Raw genomic sequence first — 16,839 nt, 5'->3', positions numbered from 1 at the left:
TTTGTCATTGCAAAAAAATCTTCCGCATTCTTGAATGTAACCACGTTAGAACATAAAACAGTACAGCACAGTCCAGGCCCTTCGGCCCTTGATGTTATGCTGGCCTCCTATTCAACTCTATGATCAGACTAGCCTACATCCTCTTCATTATACTAACTTCCATTTGCCTATCAAAGAGTTGCTTAAATGTCCCGAATGTATCTGACTTTACTACCACTGCTGGCAGTGCATTCCATGCACCCACCACTCTCTGAGTAAAGAACCTACCTCTGACATCTCCCCTAAACCATCCTACAAATACCTCAAAATTATGCCCCCTCGTGATAGACATTTCTGCTCTGGGAAAATGTTTTTGGCTATCCACTCTATCTTTGCCTTTCAACATCTTGTACGCCTTTACCAAGTCACCTCTCATCCTTCTTTGTTCTGATGAGAAAAGCCCTAGCTCTCTCAACTTTTCCTCATAATACATGCCCTGCAGTCCAGGCAGTATTCTGGTAAATCTCCATTGCACCCTCCTTAAATCATCTACGTCTTTCCTGTAATGACGTGACCAAGACTGAACACAATATTTCAAGTGTGGTCAAACCAGGGCTTTATAGAGCTGTAGCATAATCTTGCAGCTCTTAAACTCAATCCCCTTCCTAATGAAAGTTAACACACCGTATGCCTTCTTAACAAATCTATCAACTTGGGTGGCAACTTTAAGAGATCAATGGACAGAGACCCCAAGATCCCTGTTTCTCAACATTGCCAAGAATCCTGTCTCTAACCCTGTATTCTGTATTCAAATTCGACCTGCCAAAATGAATGACTTCACACTTTTCCAGGTTGAACTCCACCTAATACTAATCAGCCCCATTCTGCATCCTGTCAACATTTTGTTGCAGCCTACAATAGCCCGCCCTCCTCACTAGCCACATCTCCACCAACCTTTGTGTCATCGGCAAAACTCCTAACCCACCCTTCCACTTCCTCATCCGAGTCATTTATAAAAATCACAAAGAACAGATGTCCCAGAACCAATCCCTGTGGAACACTACTGGTCACCAAGCTCCAGGCTGAATACTTTCCATCTACCACCATTCCCTGTTTCTTGTGGGCCAGCTAGTTCTGTATCCAGACAGATGGGTTTCCCTAAATCCCATGCCTCCTTACTCTCTGAATGAGCCTATCTAGGGGACTCCCAAAACTACCTGGACAACACCTCCTCCCAACTAGTATCCTGCAAGAGCTCCATCTCATTCTCCCAATTACTCTGCCTTCACCACATCAGCCCAGATGAGGAGACATTCCACTCACGAGCATCCCAGATATCCACCTATTTTGGAGAAAACACTTTTCCTCCCTCCATCGTCCAGACAGCCATCAGACACACCACCTCCATTCCCTGTTCCAACATTCTAAACCCGCCCTCCCAACGCAATTGTCCTCACCTACCACTCTACCAGTCTCTGCATCCAACACATCATCCTCAAACACTTCTGCTAACTCCCCCACCACCAAGAACATCTTCCCCTCCCCACTCCTCTCTGCCTTCTGCAAGGACCATTCCCGCCGAAGGTCCTTGCTTTACACCCTACCACCAAACCCCCAGGTACCTTCCCCTGGAACCAGAAAAGATGCAAAACCTGCCAGTACACCACTCCCCTCACCTCATCCAGGGCCCCAATCACTCCTTCCAGGTGAGACAGAGGTTCACTGCCTCTCTTCAGTTTACATGTGCTTCTGATGTGGTCTTCTCTCCATCGGGGAGACCAAATGTAAACCTAGGGAATGGCTCAGCCGGGCCCGCAGAGGCCGACCGAACCTCCCAGTCACGCCCATTTCAATTCCCCCAGCCACTCCCTTTCCGAATTGACCATCCTTGGCCTCCTGCATTGCCAAAACAAAGCACGGCGCCTACTGGATGGAACAACACCTCATCTTCCACCTGGGAGCCTACAGCCCAGAGGACTCAACACTGAGCTCTCCAATTTCAAATAACCTCCCTCGTCATCCCCTGACTCCCTTCCCAGCCCATCCCATCCCATCCCATTCCCTTCCATGGCTCCCTGCCACTAACTGGATTCATTCCTCCCATTGACCAACCAGGTCATACCCTCTACCTGTCTCCACCTATCCCCACTTCACCACCCTGTCCCCCACCACCCACTTTATCTGTGGCTCCCCCCACACCCAACCCCAGTGCTGAAGAAGGATTACGCCCAAAACGTCGACTTCTCCACCTCCTGATGCTGCCTGGCTTGCTGCCTTCTTCTAGCCTCCTGTCTGTCTACTTTAGATTCCAGCATCTGCAGTTGTTTTTTTTTGTCTTGAACCTTGTTAAAAGCTTTGCTAAAATTCATGTACACCATATCCACTGCTCTACCTTCATCATGCTTTGCCATATCCTCAAAGAATTCAGTAAGATTTGTGAGGCATGACCTGCCCCTCACAAAGCCATGCTGACTATCTCTAATCAAACTATGGTTTTCCAAGTAATCATAAATTCTGTCTCTCAGGATCCTCTCCAATACTCCAATTTCACAGATGTAAGACTGATTGGTCTGTAATTCCCAGGATTATCCCTATTCCCTTTCTTGGTCAAGGTAATAATATCTGCCACCCTTCAATCATCTGACACTACTCCAGTGGACAGTGAGGATGCAAAGATCATCGCCAAAAGCGCAGCAATCTCTTCCCTCACTTCCTGTAGTAACCTTAGGTATATGTTTTTCAAAGTTTTCAGCACATCCTCCTTCCTAACATCAACATATTCTAGCATAACAGTCTGTCCTCAGAAATGTCAAGTTCCCTCTCAGTAGTAAATGCTGAAACAAAGTAGTCATTAAAGACATCCTCTACTTCCTCTGACTCCAGGTGCAAGTTCCCTCCACTATCCCTGATCAGCCCTATCCTCACTCTGGCCATCCTCTTGTTCCTCACATAAGTGAAGAACGGCTTAGGGTTTTCCTTAATCCTACCCGCTAAAGCTTTTACAGTCCCCCTTCTTATTCTCCTAAGTCCATTCTTCAGTTCCTTCCTGGCTACCTTGTAACCCTCTAAAGTTCAGTCTGATCCTTGCCTCCTCAACCTTAAGTAAGCTTCCTTCTTCCTCTTGACTAGATATTTCACATCCCCTATCACCCAAGGTTCTTTCAACTTACCATCCCTTCCTTTGTTAATGGGACAAACCTGTCCAGCACTGTCAGCAAGTGCTTCCCAAACAACCTCCACAATTCTGTTGTGCCTTTCCTTGAGAACATCTGTTTCCAAACTAGGCACCCCAGTTCCTGCCTAATAGCATTGTAATTACCCCTTCCCCAATTAAATACTTTCCTATACTGTCTGGTCCTATCCCTCTCCATGAGTATAGTTAAGGTCAGGGTGTTGTGATCACTACCACCAAAGTGCTCTCCCACCTAGAGATCTGCCACCTGGTATGGTTCGTTGCCAAGCACCAAATCCAATATGGCCTCCCCCCTAGTCTGCCTATCTACATATTGCATCAGGAACTCTTTCTGGACACACCTGACAAAAACTGTTCTCTCCAAACTATTTGAATGAAGTAGGTTCCAATCAATATTAAAAGGAAGTTAAAGTTACCCATATCAACAACCCTGTTACGTCTACACATTTCCAAAATCTGCCTCCCAATCTGCTCCTCAGTGTCTCTCTTTGGGGGGTCTGTAGAAAACTCCCAATAAAGTGACTTTCCTGTCTCTGACTTCTACCCATACTGACTCTGTAAATAACCGCCCCTCGACCATATCCCTTTCTGCACCTGTGATACTATCTCTGATTAGCAATGCCACTCCTCCACCTCTTTTATCTTCCTTTCTATTCCTTTTGAAACATGTAAACTCTGGAACACCCAACACCCATTCCTCCCTCTGTGATATCCAAGTCTCCGTAATGACCACAACATCATAATCATAGAGATGTACAGTATGGAAACAGATCCTTCGGTCCAACCAGTCTATGTCGACTAGATATCCCAACGCAATTTAGTCCCACCTGCCAGCACCTGGCCCATATCCCTCCAAACCCTTCCTATTCATATACCAATCCAAATGCCTTTTAAATGTTGGAACTGTACCAGCCTCCACCACATCCTCTGGCAGCTTATTCCATACATGTACCATCCTCTGTGTGAAATAGTTGCCCCTTAGGTCTCTTTTATATCTTTCCCTCCTCACCCTAAACCTATGCCCTCTAGTTCTGGACTCCCCCATCCCAGGGAAGAGACTTTGTCTATTTATCCTATCCATGTCCCTCATGGTTTTGTAAACCTCTATAAAGTAACCCCTCAGCCATGTTCCTGACATGGCTCCTGAGATGCTGGCATATAAATCTGCACTGTTATTTTTCCATTTAGGATTTATTAAACAATGAGACAAGTGGTTAAAATAAACATTGAGTCATTGAGTCATACAACATGGAAACAACTTGTCCATGCTGACCAGGGATCTAAACTTAACTAGTCCCATTTGCCTGCATTTGTGCCATATCCCTCTCAACCTTTCTATCCATGTACCTGTGCCTGTCTTTTAAATGTTTTAATTATACGCACCTCTACCAATTCGTCTGGCAGCTCATTGCATAAATGCACCACCCTCTTTTTGAAAGAGTTGCCCCTCAGGTTCCTTTCTAAATTTTTCTTCCTCACCTTAAAACTATATCCTCTAGTTTGCAACTCCCCAACCCTGAGGAAAATACCTTGTCTATTCACTTTATCTAATCTCCTCATGATTTTATAATTCTCTACAAGGTCAACCACCAGCCTCCCTGCATTTCAGGGAAAAAAATCTCAGCCTAACCATCCTTCCTTATAACATAAACTTTGCAGTGTCAGTCACATCCTTGTAAATCTTTTTTGCACTCTTTCAAGTTTAATAACATTCTCCCTATAGCAGGTTACCAGAATTGTATGTAGTACTCCAAATGTGGCCTTACCAATGTCTTGTACAGCTGTAACGTGGCACCCTAACTCCTGTCCTCAGTGATTTGGTTGATGAAAGCAAGCATGCCAAATGCCTTCTTCACCACCCTGTCTACCTATGACACCACTTTCAATGAACTATGTCCCTGTACCCAATGGTCTGTGCTGGACAAGACTCCCCAAGACCCTACCATTCACTGTGTAAGTCCTCACCTGTCTGTTTTGATTGTCCACCCCATGCCAAATCTGGCAACTCTGCATCTTGGGTTCTTTTTATTCTTGAAATTTCCAATAATTATTCAAAACAATAAATGCACCAATGGAATTAATGATTTGGAGCTCGAGGGTGTGATCTGTGTGGGTGAATGCTTTGGCAGTCTGGCTCTACCACACTCCAAGGACAATAGAGTAGGACAAAGCCAGTGCTATGTCTGAGGCTTCCCATGAACAATGGATACGACAGGCACTGGAGTGCTCACAGTGGAAATAATCATGGGCAATGGCTGACCCTTGATTAGGAATGATATCTACACAGGGCCATGAGTTTCTGACATTGTCCTCATACATCTGAACACGTTAACTCAAATGTTCTTTTAGTTATTGCAAAAATATACTTTATTCATAAAAAAATCTTTATATCCATGTATAGTTAATGAAGCTGTGCAGAGCTATATTGTCTTTACTTAACAGAGAATGAATTAAGCCTTTACATTCACCATTCTCTATATTAACAATCAACCTCTTGACATTTAGCTGAGCTGTTAGCAGGGCCCAGTTACTGAATGGACCACTGTTATTCTTTGGCAGAAGGACCTTACATGGCGGTCTTCGCCCACTGCGCCTTGGCAATGGCTGGCCCAAGCTTTAGTGTGTCCCTCAGCACATAGTCCTGGACCTTGAATGCACCAGTCTGCAACACTCAGTTGGAGTCAACTCTTTTAATTGGAAGGGGCAAGCCAAAAAGCACCTTTTACTGAGTTGGCTATCCTCCAAATATAGTTGATGTTTGTCTTGGTGTGCGTCCAGGGAACAGACCGTAGAGCATGGAGTCCCGCGTCACAGAGCTGCTCGGGACAAACCTCGACAAACACCACTGCATTCATCTCTAGATGTCCATTGCATAGGCCCATTCCAGAAGGAGGTGTGCGACAGTCTTGGCCCCTGCACAGCTGCTTCGAGGGCAGAGTGTGGTGTCGCAGACAGTCCTGGTATGCATAAGGATCTCACAGAGCCCTTCTCACCACCAACCAAGCGATGCCTTGGTGCTTGTTTGAAAGTCCTGGCAATGAGGCGTTCTACCAAATGACTTTGGGGAATCTGCCCAAGAAACTGCTCGACACAATCCACCCTATCCTTTTCCCAAGGGGTCTTGAGGTTGCTAAGTACTGACCACTTCCTGATAGACTTGTGCTTTCCTTCACAAATTTCTCCACGAAGGAGAGGTGATACAGAATAATCCAACTATTGTCCTATGGCAGCGAGGCCAGCTCCATCCTTCACAACACCGGGGACAGGGAGAACCTCAGTACGTAGTGACATTTAGTGCCTGCGTACCAAGGCTCTGTGCATAACTTGATGCAGCCACATATAAAGGTGGCCATCAGGGTGAGGGTAGCATTGAGTAATTCAAAACACATATCTTTGGGCACATGGGGACTGACGTCCATGAGCCAGTGGGATCCTGCCCACAGGATCTGATTCCCCTTGCACATCATTTGGATGTAGTGATTGATATTTATGATGTGGATGCACTGGTGTTGGACTGGGGTGGACAAAGTTTAAAAAAATCACACAACACCAGATTATAGTCCAACGGGTTTATTTGGAAGCAGACAGGTAGTGCTTCCAAATAAACCTGTTGGACTATAACCTGGAGTTGCATGGTTTTAACTTTGTGATTGATATTGTGAATGAGCTTTCAGTTGGCTGCTTATTGTTTACGGAGAAAGTGAGGTCTGCAGATGCTGGAGATCAGAGCTGAAAATGTGTTGCTGGAAAAGCGCAGCAGGTCAGGCAGCATCCAAGGAGCAGGAGAATTGACGTTTCAGGCATGAGCCCTTCTTCATTCCAGAAGAAGGGGTCATGCCTGAAACATCGATTCTCCTGCTCCTTGGATGCTGCCTGACCTGCTGTGCTTTTCCAGCAACACATTTTCAGCTGCTTATTGTTTGCTCCTGGATAAAAAGGGAGTGTGGGGAGGGGGGGACGGACTTATTTCTTTTATTGCGGTTCTTTGGCCCTCGGACCAGCCTACTGCGTCCCTCACGCTGCAACTGGAAGATAGGTAAGGGGGTCTAGCGATTGCTTGAAAGCAGAATGAAGACGGAAGTCGATCCTGGAGTGCTTTTCTGCTGACTATGTCAGACTGATCTCGCTTGAGGTCGCTCTTGGTAAAATCTGCAGTTAAGAGTGCAGTCAAGGGAAACCGTTCGCTAAGAAAAAAAAACGCCCTTACAATCCCCGCCCACTCCAACTAACGGGAAACACCCAGTTCCAAATGGCTCGGATTGAATGAAGAAGAAAGCCGATGGACAAAGACCTGGGTGTAGAAGGCAGCGTCTGACGTGCTGCGATTTGCATAAGCGCCGATATAACAACTCCGGCGCGCAGCCAACTCTCCTCAGTCTAGAGTGAGCGCCGTTTAAGTTTGTGTTGGAGTGTAGACGGACGGGTAAGCGATTATTTTGTAATTTCAGCAGTTTGCCCAACCTTAAGTGTCCAATCGAAGAAGTGGGATAGTGCGACTGTTACATTTAACTTTAACTTTTTTTTTAAAAAAGTCCTCCTCTCTCACTTGAGGCTGGAGTTGGAAGAAATTGTTTTGCGAACAATGTGTTCTGAGCTTGGGAGGGGTGGTGGTTGCTGGGGCTGCGAGGATTTAAAACGAAGGGAATATTCTGTTATGGAGTTTGTGCATTCGTTGAGGGTGGGTGGAAGAAGGTTGAACACCTATATAATAGGAGGAACCTCCTGTTGTGTTGGGACGTAGTGTGTGCAGCGTTTTAAGACCCGCATTGGCGATTTACTCGAAACTGGGAATTGTTCATCTTCTGTCGGCGCATAATGACTGGCCCCTAATCGTAAGTGAATGTCAGTTTGACTTCTGGCTCTTGCGTCCAGGTTTCGACGATTGTGATTTTTTTTGTTCAACAGTAAGCTGCAGTTTAGGGACTCGGTCCCCTATTGCAGTAAACGGTGGGTATCGGGGAGGTGTACCTGAATTGATATTTTTCTCTTGTAAATGTTCTGGTGCAGATAGTTGGGACAATGGCTGATGAGAAACCCAAGGAACTTGAGGAAGGCTTGCAGCAGGAGATCACTTCATTCACGAAGGATAAACTTAAAGAAACACAGACCACAGTGAGAGTCTTCATGCCAGACGCAGCCAGTAAGTGCAGCTCGCTCTAATTGCAGAAGCCACTTTTTTTGTGCTCAGTGTGCATGAGGCGGGTGTGGTCTTTAATACAGAGCCTGGATGGGAAGGGGAGAACGCATTTTCGACCTTTCATAGTGCGTAAGCAATTCTGTAAATGCATTGACTTGGTTAGAGTTGCATATAATTCATTTAGATTTTATTTTTAATTCTGTACAGACTATTTTTATTATTCGGCCATATAATTGCACATTTTGGGGAGGAATTGAATTTTTTTTAACGTTCCTGATCTGCTGTTATCTTGCTCTAATGTATCTTCCAGTTTTAGACTTTAATTTAAAGAGCAAGCAGCATTGCGCCTGTGTTTAACTTAAGTTCATCTCACGCCGAGGAAGAAATTATCGCTTTTTAAATTTTTAGGGGTGATTTTTTTTGTGTGGTAAGGTGTGGATCAGCACGTTTCGTGTAGTGAGTGCAACATTAAATTGGCTCTACGGTCTAGAGACTGGGATATGTGGACACTTCAACTGAGTTGTAATCTAATTTTTTTTTCTTTCTGCTTTTTTTTTCTTAGCAATTGAAGCAGAAAAACAGGCGGATAAAGAAGCGGCAAAATGAAAGTGACCTTTCTTTCCTGATTTTTTTGCACTGTACATTCCACAAGCATTGCCTTCTAGCTATGTATTTCCTTTTCAAAAAAAACTTTGGATATTGAGTGAACTGGTTGGCTCCTACTCCCATCAATCTCCCTCCTATTCCCATCTATCCTTTTCTACCCCAAAATCTACCTTCTCCCACTTGCCCCACCCCCCTTTTTTTTTTGAAAGAGGGCAGGGGCAGCAGGGGAAATTAACTACTGACCGTATGGCTGGCTTAGTACTTCTGATGGCACTAAGAGCTTGCATGTCTCGAGAGGTGCCTGGAAAAGACTGCAGGAACCTTTTAATAACCAAATGCATGTGAATGGAGTGAAGATGTCAAGGACCTGTGTTCAGTTCAATCGAATCAACTATGTAGAGTGCCATTTTGTTAGGTCTCTTGGCATGCACAGTAACTGATTTTTGGTTTTTGTTTTGATATGCAAATAAACAAACATTTGAAATTTACTCGAGTTTGTTTTTTTTCTTTTAAACACATAGACTTGTGACTAGTCACTAAATTCTATTAGAAGAAACTGAAGGCCTGATGTGAAGCTGTGTCTCTGACTTCAAAATGCAATGATTGATATGTGCAGCACATCTGACAGTATTTGGAGATAAATAACTAAACATATTTGGGGTGGGGAATGCTGCAGTAGTGTCCTGTTATGGGTGAATCAATAGATTGGTCACAAGTGAGTATGCTTGGTCATGTATGAAAATCCCCCAACTTGTTTGAATGTGATGTAGTAATGTTGAAAGAATCCAGTTATTTTGCTCTCTAAAGCAACAGCAAATTTAAAAACTATTAAGCTCGCTAACATTTTCTGAATTGGAGCTGCTGATGACATTTTGATTCAAAATCCATATCCAACTAACTGAGCAGTAGTTAGCCCTTTTTGGCAGGGAGTTATCTAGTCAAGCTAATTTTGTGGGCCATAAGTGCAAAGTACTAAAGTTTCATGATCTTGATACTTGAACAAATGGGTATAGTGCCCAAATCAAGGGAAAAAATAAAAAAAATTCATCAGGTAAAGTGATGGTAACAGCCAGAGTTGACATTATTTGACTTAATCAAAGAATTATGCCTCTTGCTTTCAGAAGTACTTGCTTAATATGTAAAGTTTAACTCAACATTACTTGATTGCTGGAATGTCCCTCTCCAATTCTATTCAAAGTATTATTCACTAAATGGTGGCTTTCTTGCTCTCTAGGATTTTAATATGACACTAACAGCATCCCAAGTGATTTATTATAACTTGCTGACTTGTATCTGATTTACTTGAACTTTATGGATGTAGCGCACTCAGCTAGTGAATGCTTTGATTAAAAGTTGCCTATTATTTGAACAGGAGTGTGAGCTAAATATGATGGTTGGTAATATAATTCAACTCCTCCATGCCATTTGTCAATCTTTCAAGCTGAGTTTTGCAACAAATTGTAATCCTGCGCTCTAAGTTGTTAACTTGTCTTGGGGAATCAGTAGTATTTCCTTTTTAAATGCATTGCTTTAAACAAATGTTGGATACATGAGCCTTTCTACCAGAGGATATGCAAGTATGTGGGTCTGTTGCTCAAATGTAGAGATCTTAGTGTAGCAGTAATGTTAATGGTACCCTGCCTGTGGTTATCTCCTACAACAGATTTAGTTATTGATCTGAAAGTATGATTTTCTTTTCAAATTCTGGCTAGGGGAAAAGGAACAGTAGTGGTGGAACCATCAGATGGAGACAATAGGGGAGCCCACAGAAGTCTATAGACCCAACAAGACCAATCAACCACCAGCATTGAGATATTTATGCTTCTTTTGGGTAAGATGTGTCATTTCCTATAATAAATGTGCAATGCATTTGCAACAATTATTACTATGGCCTTCTATTATTTTGTTTGCATGTTACTGAGACCTTGACTGGCTATGTCAACATCACTTACTAGTTGTGGATTAGAAGTAGCCTTAGTGCTAGAGAACCCTGGAGCTGATCTCTTATAGACAGTAGATGGTGAGGTTAACCTGAGAATCACTGTGGTGAAGTTGATTAGATTCACTACAGTATGGAAACAGGCCCTTCGGCCCAACAAGTCCACGCTGAAGCGCAACCCACCCATCCCCCTACATTTTACCCCTTCATCTAACACTACAGGCAATTTAGCATAGCCAATTCACCTAACCTGCACATTTTTGGATTGTGGGAGGAAACCGGAGCACCCGGAGGAAACCCATGCAGACACGGGGAGAATGTGCAAACTCCACACACAGACTTGCCTGAGATGGGAATTGAACCCACCGCTGTGAGGCAACAGTGCTAACCACTGTGCCACCGTGCCGCCTGAAAGTGGGACCTGTGGTAACCTTCATTGGTTGTAGATTCTGCTTGTATTGAGTGAGTAATTGATGCTGGAGGCAGAAGTTTCATTCCAGATCCATGGTCGGAGGAAAAAAAACAGATTGTGCACTTCAGGGCCCCAAGGTAGTTGGCTTTCCCCAAATATAATGCCGCATTGACTGCAGGCACATCATGCTGCAGTGAACAAATCCCCTATTGACAAATTGCAAGGGTTCCGTTTCATTAATGGGTATATGTTGTATGATTACAAGCAGCCCTTAATTCATATCTATGTCTGTTTCCCTGGCAGCTGCATGATGCTTTTACCTTGTGGTCCTTTTATCTTCCCTCCTTTGCCCCTTAAGTCAAGCAAGATAAAGGCAGTTTGAAAGCAAAGACAGTGCACATTTGACTCTTCTCAGAAACCTACTTCCAAGCTCTCTACTGTGCTACGCATTCAAAAAGCACAAATATACTATTTTTATCATTTTGATTGAATGCACAATTCATTTAAAATCAAGCTTATATATACTTGTATCTTTAGAAAACAGAAGAACAGAATCATCATTGGCCATTTATTTTCCAGCTCCATATAATGCAATTGGAATTCTGCTATTACAGCATTTGTCTTCAATAAGAAGAGCTTTTCTTTAACGTCATGTCTTCCTGCATCAGAATAGCTATTTCCAAGAAACATGACCTAGTATGGAATTTCATTCAAGTGGCTTTTGACTAAACAGATTTTATTTCAACCAAATATGACCAAGCCCATTACTCTATCCATTATCCGAGCACTTAACAGGCACACTCTACCAGGCAACATTAGTTAATGACCAGGAATAAGAGCCTGGATAGATTTATCAGCACCCAAGCCCAGTGACACTAAGGACAATTGTAACATTGCTCATCATCATCAGTTAAGGTTACTTAATTCAAGAGAGGGCAAAACCTTCAACATTTCTGCCCTCTGCAAATAGTGTGATGAGTCATCTTGTGGATCATACTGAATATAACCATTAGGCCACGCAGATATTGAAGGTCGTTAAACTAGCTTCATTGCTGGGAGGTTAATTCTAAGCACACTTGCAGCAACCAGAATATATTAGAATGCTGTTCTGGCTGACATAGAAAGATAGAACCTTAGCTTGTTTTAACTAGCTAAAATAACTATTAAATCTTTGGTCAGTCAGATTCTGCAAAATGACACAATATAAATGATTGCAGGAGAGGATGTTAATCACAAGGTGCTTGCAAATTTCAGTTATTTTGGTTCTGTGATGTCCTTGAGATAAAGTACCACTTCCTCAACAACCCTACTTCCTTAGCAACCAAAGGCAGAAAGTAAGATTCTAATACAGACATCAAAGTAACTCATTGATTTGTCAGTCAAGTGAGTTCCTTGCACAAATAACTGAGGTGGCTTGAAAAGAATTGCTTTTGTGCATTTATCACAATTCTCAGAAGGTCTTGCATTTACCACAAGATACTACTATTTCTATATTTGGTAATATAGCAGTATCTGGCAGAAAAGGATTATGGTCGTCACACTAATAATAAATACAAATAGGTAATGAAGAAACAATATACTGCATCAGACTGATTTTCACAGTGCTTAAAAAGTTCTACTGTCTTGTTCTTAATGTTGTCATCATTTAAAATGTCTAGCATTGTATAAAAATGTTTAAAGATGGCCTTTTGGAGATCTCGTGGGATTCTGGGTAGCATCCCTACTGAAGCTTTGGTTTCAAGCCCCACTTCTGGACAAAACAGATTGGTTATCAAACTGCAAACCTTTCCAACACTGATTGCCGGTGGCAAGAGTGGAAGACTTTCTGAGTCAATTAAGCTGGTTTGTCCTTTGAACTCCTGGGACATGCTGGTGATCTGTTCTGGGATTAAATAACTACAGAGACAGACATGAGTTTGTATTTTGTCTGCCTCTTGTCAAGACTTCTAACTGCAAGGATATTCTGTCTTCAATATGTACAAAAGCTAGGATTACTTCTCAAGCTTAACAATGTGGTGTCATATCTTGGAACACATCAGAACACTTCAACTCCAGGGCATCAATGTGGACTTCAACAGTTTCCTCATTTCCCCTTCCCCACCTCACCCCAGTTCCAAACTTCCAGCTCAGACTGTCCCCATGACTTGTCCTACCTGCCTGTCTTCTTTTCCACCTATCCACTCCACCCTCCTCCCTGACCTATCACCTTCATCCCCTCCCCCACTCACCTATTGTACTCTATGCTACTTTCTCCCCACCCCCACCCTCCTCTCATGTATCTCTCCACCCTTCAGACACTCTGCCTGTACTCCTGATGAAGGAATTTTGCCCAAAATGTCGATTTTACTGCTCCTGTCTGAACTGGTGTGCTTTTCTAGTACTACTAATCCAGAATCTGGTTTCCAGCATCTGCAGTCATTGTTTTTACCTGGTGTCATATCTAGGCAAGAATTAACACCAGGTTTGACAAATAGTGTTACAATATGCTTACAGTTTAATAGAGATATAACATTAGCAATATTTTCAAGAAAGTCATTGTGGAGTACTCATCCTGGCTCCATTGAAGAACACTTTCAATCTCATGATCTTTGCTACCTAGAAGGACAAGGCCGGTGGATACATGGAAACATCACCCCCTACAAATCACACACCATCCTGACTTGAAACTGTATCACTATTCCTGCACTGAAACTGGGTCAAAATTCTGGAACTTCTTTCCTAACTGCACTTTAATTACAGCTCAAAGATTCCAATGGCACAAGAGTGCAGTTCACCATCGTCTTTTTAAGAACAATTTGTAACCCACGTCTGATAAATGAAGCAAAATATTCCAAGATTCTCCATGAAGGGAAGAGATGACTAGTAGAATAGTTAACACAAAGGGGATAGCACTGAAAGTAAAGTGGGATTAGTTTAGTTTGGGATTACGTTTGGCTTGGACTGGTTGGACTGAATGGTCTGTTTCCGTACACTTTTGAATGTTTGGACAAGGAGAGCTAACTTAAGCCGTTTCATTCCTAAGCCTTTCACACATGTCATGAGTACTATATCAGCTTTTCAACATCCGTTTAGAAGGTGATTTGATCAACATATGCATTAGTATCACCTTGGAGAAAGTGAGGACTGCAGATGCTGGAGACCAGAGTTGAAAAGTGTAGTGCTGGAAAAACACAGCAGGCCAGGCAGCATCCGAGGAGTAGGAGAATCGACATTTGGGCATAAGCCCTTCTTCAGTCAACATGGCTGGATACAAAACCACTCTAAGATGAGAGAACCATTCACAAATTATTCCAAGACTTGTTGTGAGTTGCTGAAAGTGTAGACCTTACTGAGTGTTCTGCCTGCTGACAATCCATTGCTGAGGTTTTGAGGTTTTACTTTGGGCTGCTACTGGTGGAGTGGAGGAAAGCAGGATGCACAAAGGGTCACAACTATTTGAATTGAAATCAAACTGAAAGCATACAGTACTACCCACTGAGCCACTGTTAAAGTAAGGGCTTACCTCTCTGTGCAGCAATTTAAAAAAAACAAATTACATCAAAGCAATTCAAGAAATTAATGTCTGCTCATTTGTCTGGTATAATTACATGTGCTTTTATTCTGAAAGAATGGTTGACTCCAAACATAGGAATCTCCTTCTGAACTATAAAACTTGGTTGCAACCTGCAGAATCAAGTGGGAGATACTTAAAATAAATATCATGAAACTGTTAAAGAACTATTGTTTATTTTGTCCTTTGCCTCTATTCACTCTTAGATCTGCTGGAGGCTGCTTCAGAGAATAAAGATTTTCCATAGCTCAAAGGACTGTGAAAGTAAAACACAGTATAAATGTGAACTAACAGTGCATCAAACTGGAAAAGTAAAATTGTATTAAAAGTCTCTACGGTATTGAGATGTAGGAGGATAATTATCCACAAATTGCCAGAAGTGTGCAGCAAAGTGTGTTTCCAAAGATAGTTTGAGTTATAAGAAAAGGCTAAATAGGCTGGAACATTTTTCACTAGAGCATAAGAGATTAGAGGTGACCTTATGGAGGTTTATAAAATCATGAGGAGTTTGGACGGTTAATGGTAGGTGTCTTGTCCATAGGGTGAGACTAAGAGGTATATTTTTAAAGTGGGAGGAGAAAAATTTAGAAAAGACATGAGGGGCAAATCTTTTCCACAGACTGCCTTGCATGTGGAACGAACTTACTGAGGAAATGGTGAATGCAGGCACATTTCCAACATTTAAAAGACACTAGATAAGTACATGAATAGAAATGATTTGGTGGGATATGGACCATAAGCAGGCAAGTGGGATTAGTTTAGTTTGGGACCATGATTGGCTTGGACCAAAGGGTCCGTTACCGGGCTGTATGACTCTATGACTCCAAATAGGGATAATGGCACCACGGCCTTCATGCTTGTTGAAAACAGTTAGGATGAAAGGTATTACCCTCCTTGGGTTGTACTGCAAGGTAACCAGATGGCTGCATCAACTGGATAGGAACTTTCAGCACAAACACATTGAAGATCAAATATCAACTGAAAGAAAAATGACCAACCAATTAGTGACAGCATGTTTGGCGTTCAAAGTTAAAAATCACACAACACCATGTTATAGTCCAACAGGTTTATTTGGAAACACTACCTTTCAGACCATTGTTCCTTCAGGTGGTTGTGGAGGAGAAGATTGTAAGACACAAAATTTAAATCAAAAGTTTACAGTGTGATGCAACTGAAATTATGTATTGAAAAGACCTGGATTGTTTGTTCAGTCTCTCATCTTTTAGAATAATCATGTTGGTTTCATTTCTTTCATATGTAAATCCCAGAACTTTTTTGAAAAGTTACATTCTCAAGTGAACATTAACAATAGATGCCATATCGTCTCAGATAAGACATTGAGGGTGTGCGGTGCCCTGAGTGAGCCTGTCTGTGCCCCAAAGTTCAGACTGATTTTGTTGGCCAGTACTCCCTAGGAGCTGAGAAACTACACCTTGTTCTTCACAGCTTGCAACACATTATCAATGAGGATGAGCACCTCGCCAAGACCTTCCCCAAGCCTCCACTTCTCGCCTGTAAACAACCACTAAACCTCAAACAAATCATTGTTCGCAGCAAGTTGCCAGCTTTCAGAACAACACCATACAACCCTGTCACGCAGATGCTGCAAGACACGTCAGAGTGTTGACACGGACATCACCATAACACATGGGGACATCTCCCACCATGTGCGTGGCAGGTACTCATGTGACTTGACCAACATTGTCTATCTCACATGTTGCAGGCAAGGATGTCCTGAGGCGTGGGACATTGGTGAGACCGAGCAGAGGCTACAGCAATGGATGAATGGACACCACACAACAATCAACAGACAGGTGTGTTCCCTCCCAGTCGGAGAACACTTCAGTGGTCCAGGACATTCAACCTCAGACTTCTGGGTAACCATTCGCCAAGGTGGACTTCGGGACAGGCAACAATGAAAAGTGGCCGAACAGAGGCTAATAGCCAAGTTCGGTACCCATGGAAATGGCCTCAACTGGGACCTTGGGATCACTACAGGTGATCCCACTGCCTCTCACTTTCT

The 16,839-nt window shown here is 42.9% G+C and overlaps 1 long non-coding RNA gene across 2 annotated transcripts; it reads left to right on the top strand.

Moving 5' to 3' along the window:
- The first annotated feature begins 7,455 nt into the window (after nt 1-7,455).
- LOC132821006 (uncharacterized) lies at nt 7,456-16,554 on the top strand. Of its 2 annotated transcripts, XR_009645274.1 has the most exons (4): nt 7,456-7,595; nt 8,180-8,312; nt 8,872-10,746; nt 16,540-16,554. It is a non-coding gene; the product is annotated as an uncharacterized LOC132821006 (long non-coding RNA). The 2 variants fall into 2 exon arrangements; XR_009645275.1 differs by lacking the exons at nt 7,456-7,595; nt 16,540-16,554 and adding an exon at nt 7,985-8,004 and having other exon boundaries at nt 8,872-9,403.
- The last annotated feature ends 285 nt before the right edge of the window (nt 16,555-16,839 follow it).

Source organism: Hemiscyllium ocellatum, chromosome 12 (genome assembly GCF_020745735.1).
Source record: "Hemiscyllium ocellatum isolate sHemOce1 chromosome 12, sHemOce1.pat.X.cur, whole genome shotgun sequence".
Lineage (NCBI taxonomy): Eukaryota > Metazoa > Chordata > Chondrichthyes > Orectolobiformes > Hemiscylliidae > Hemiscyllium > Hemiscyllium ocellatum.
Note: the sequence above shows the minus strand (reverse complement) of the source record. Positions and strands in the feature narration are given on the sequence as shown.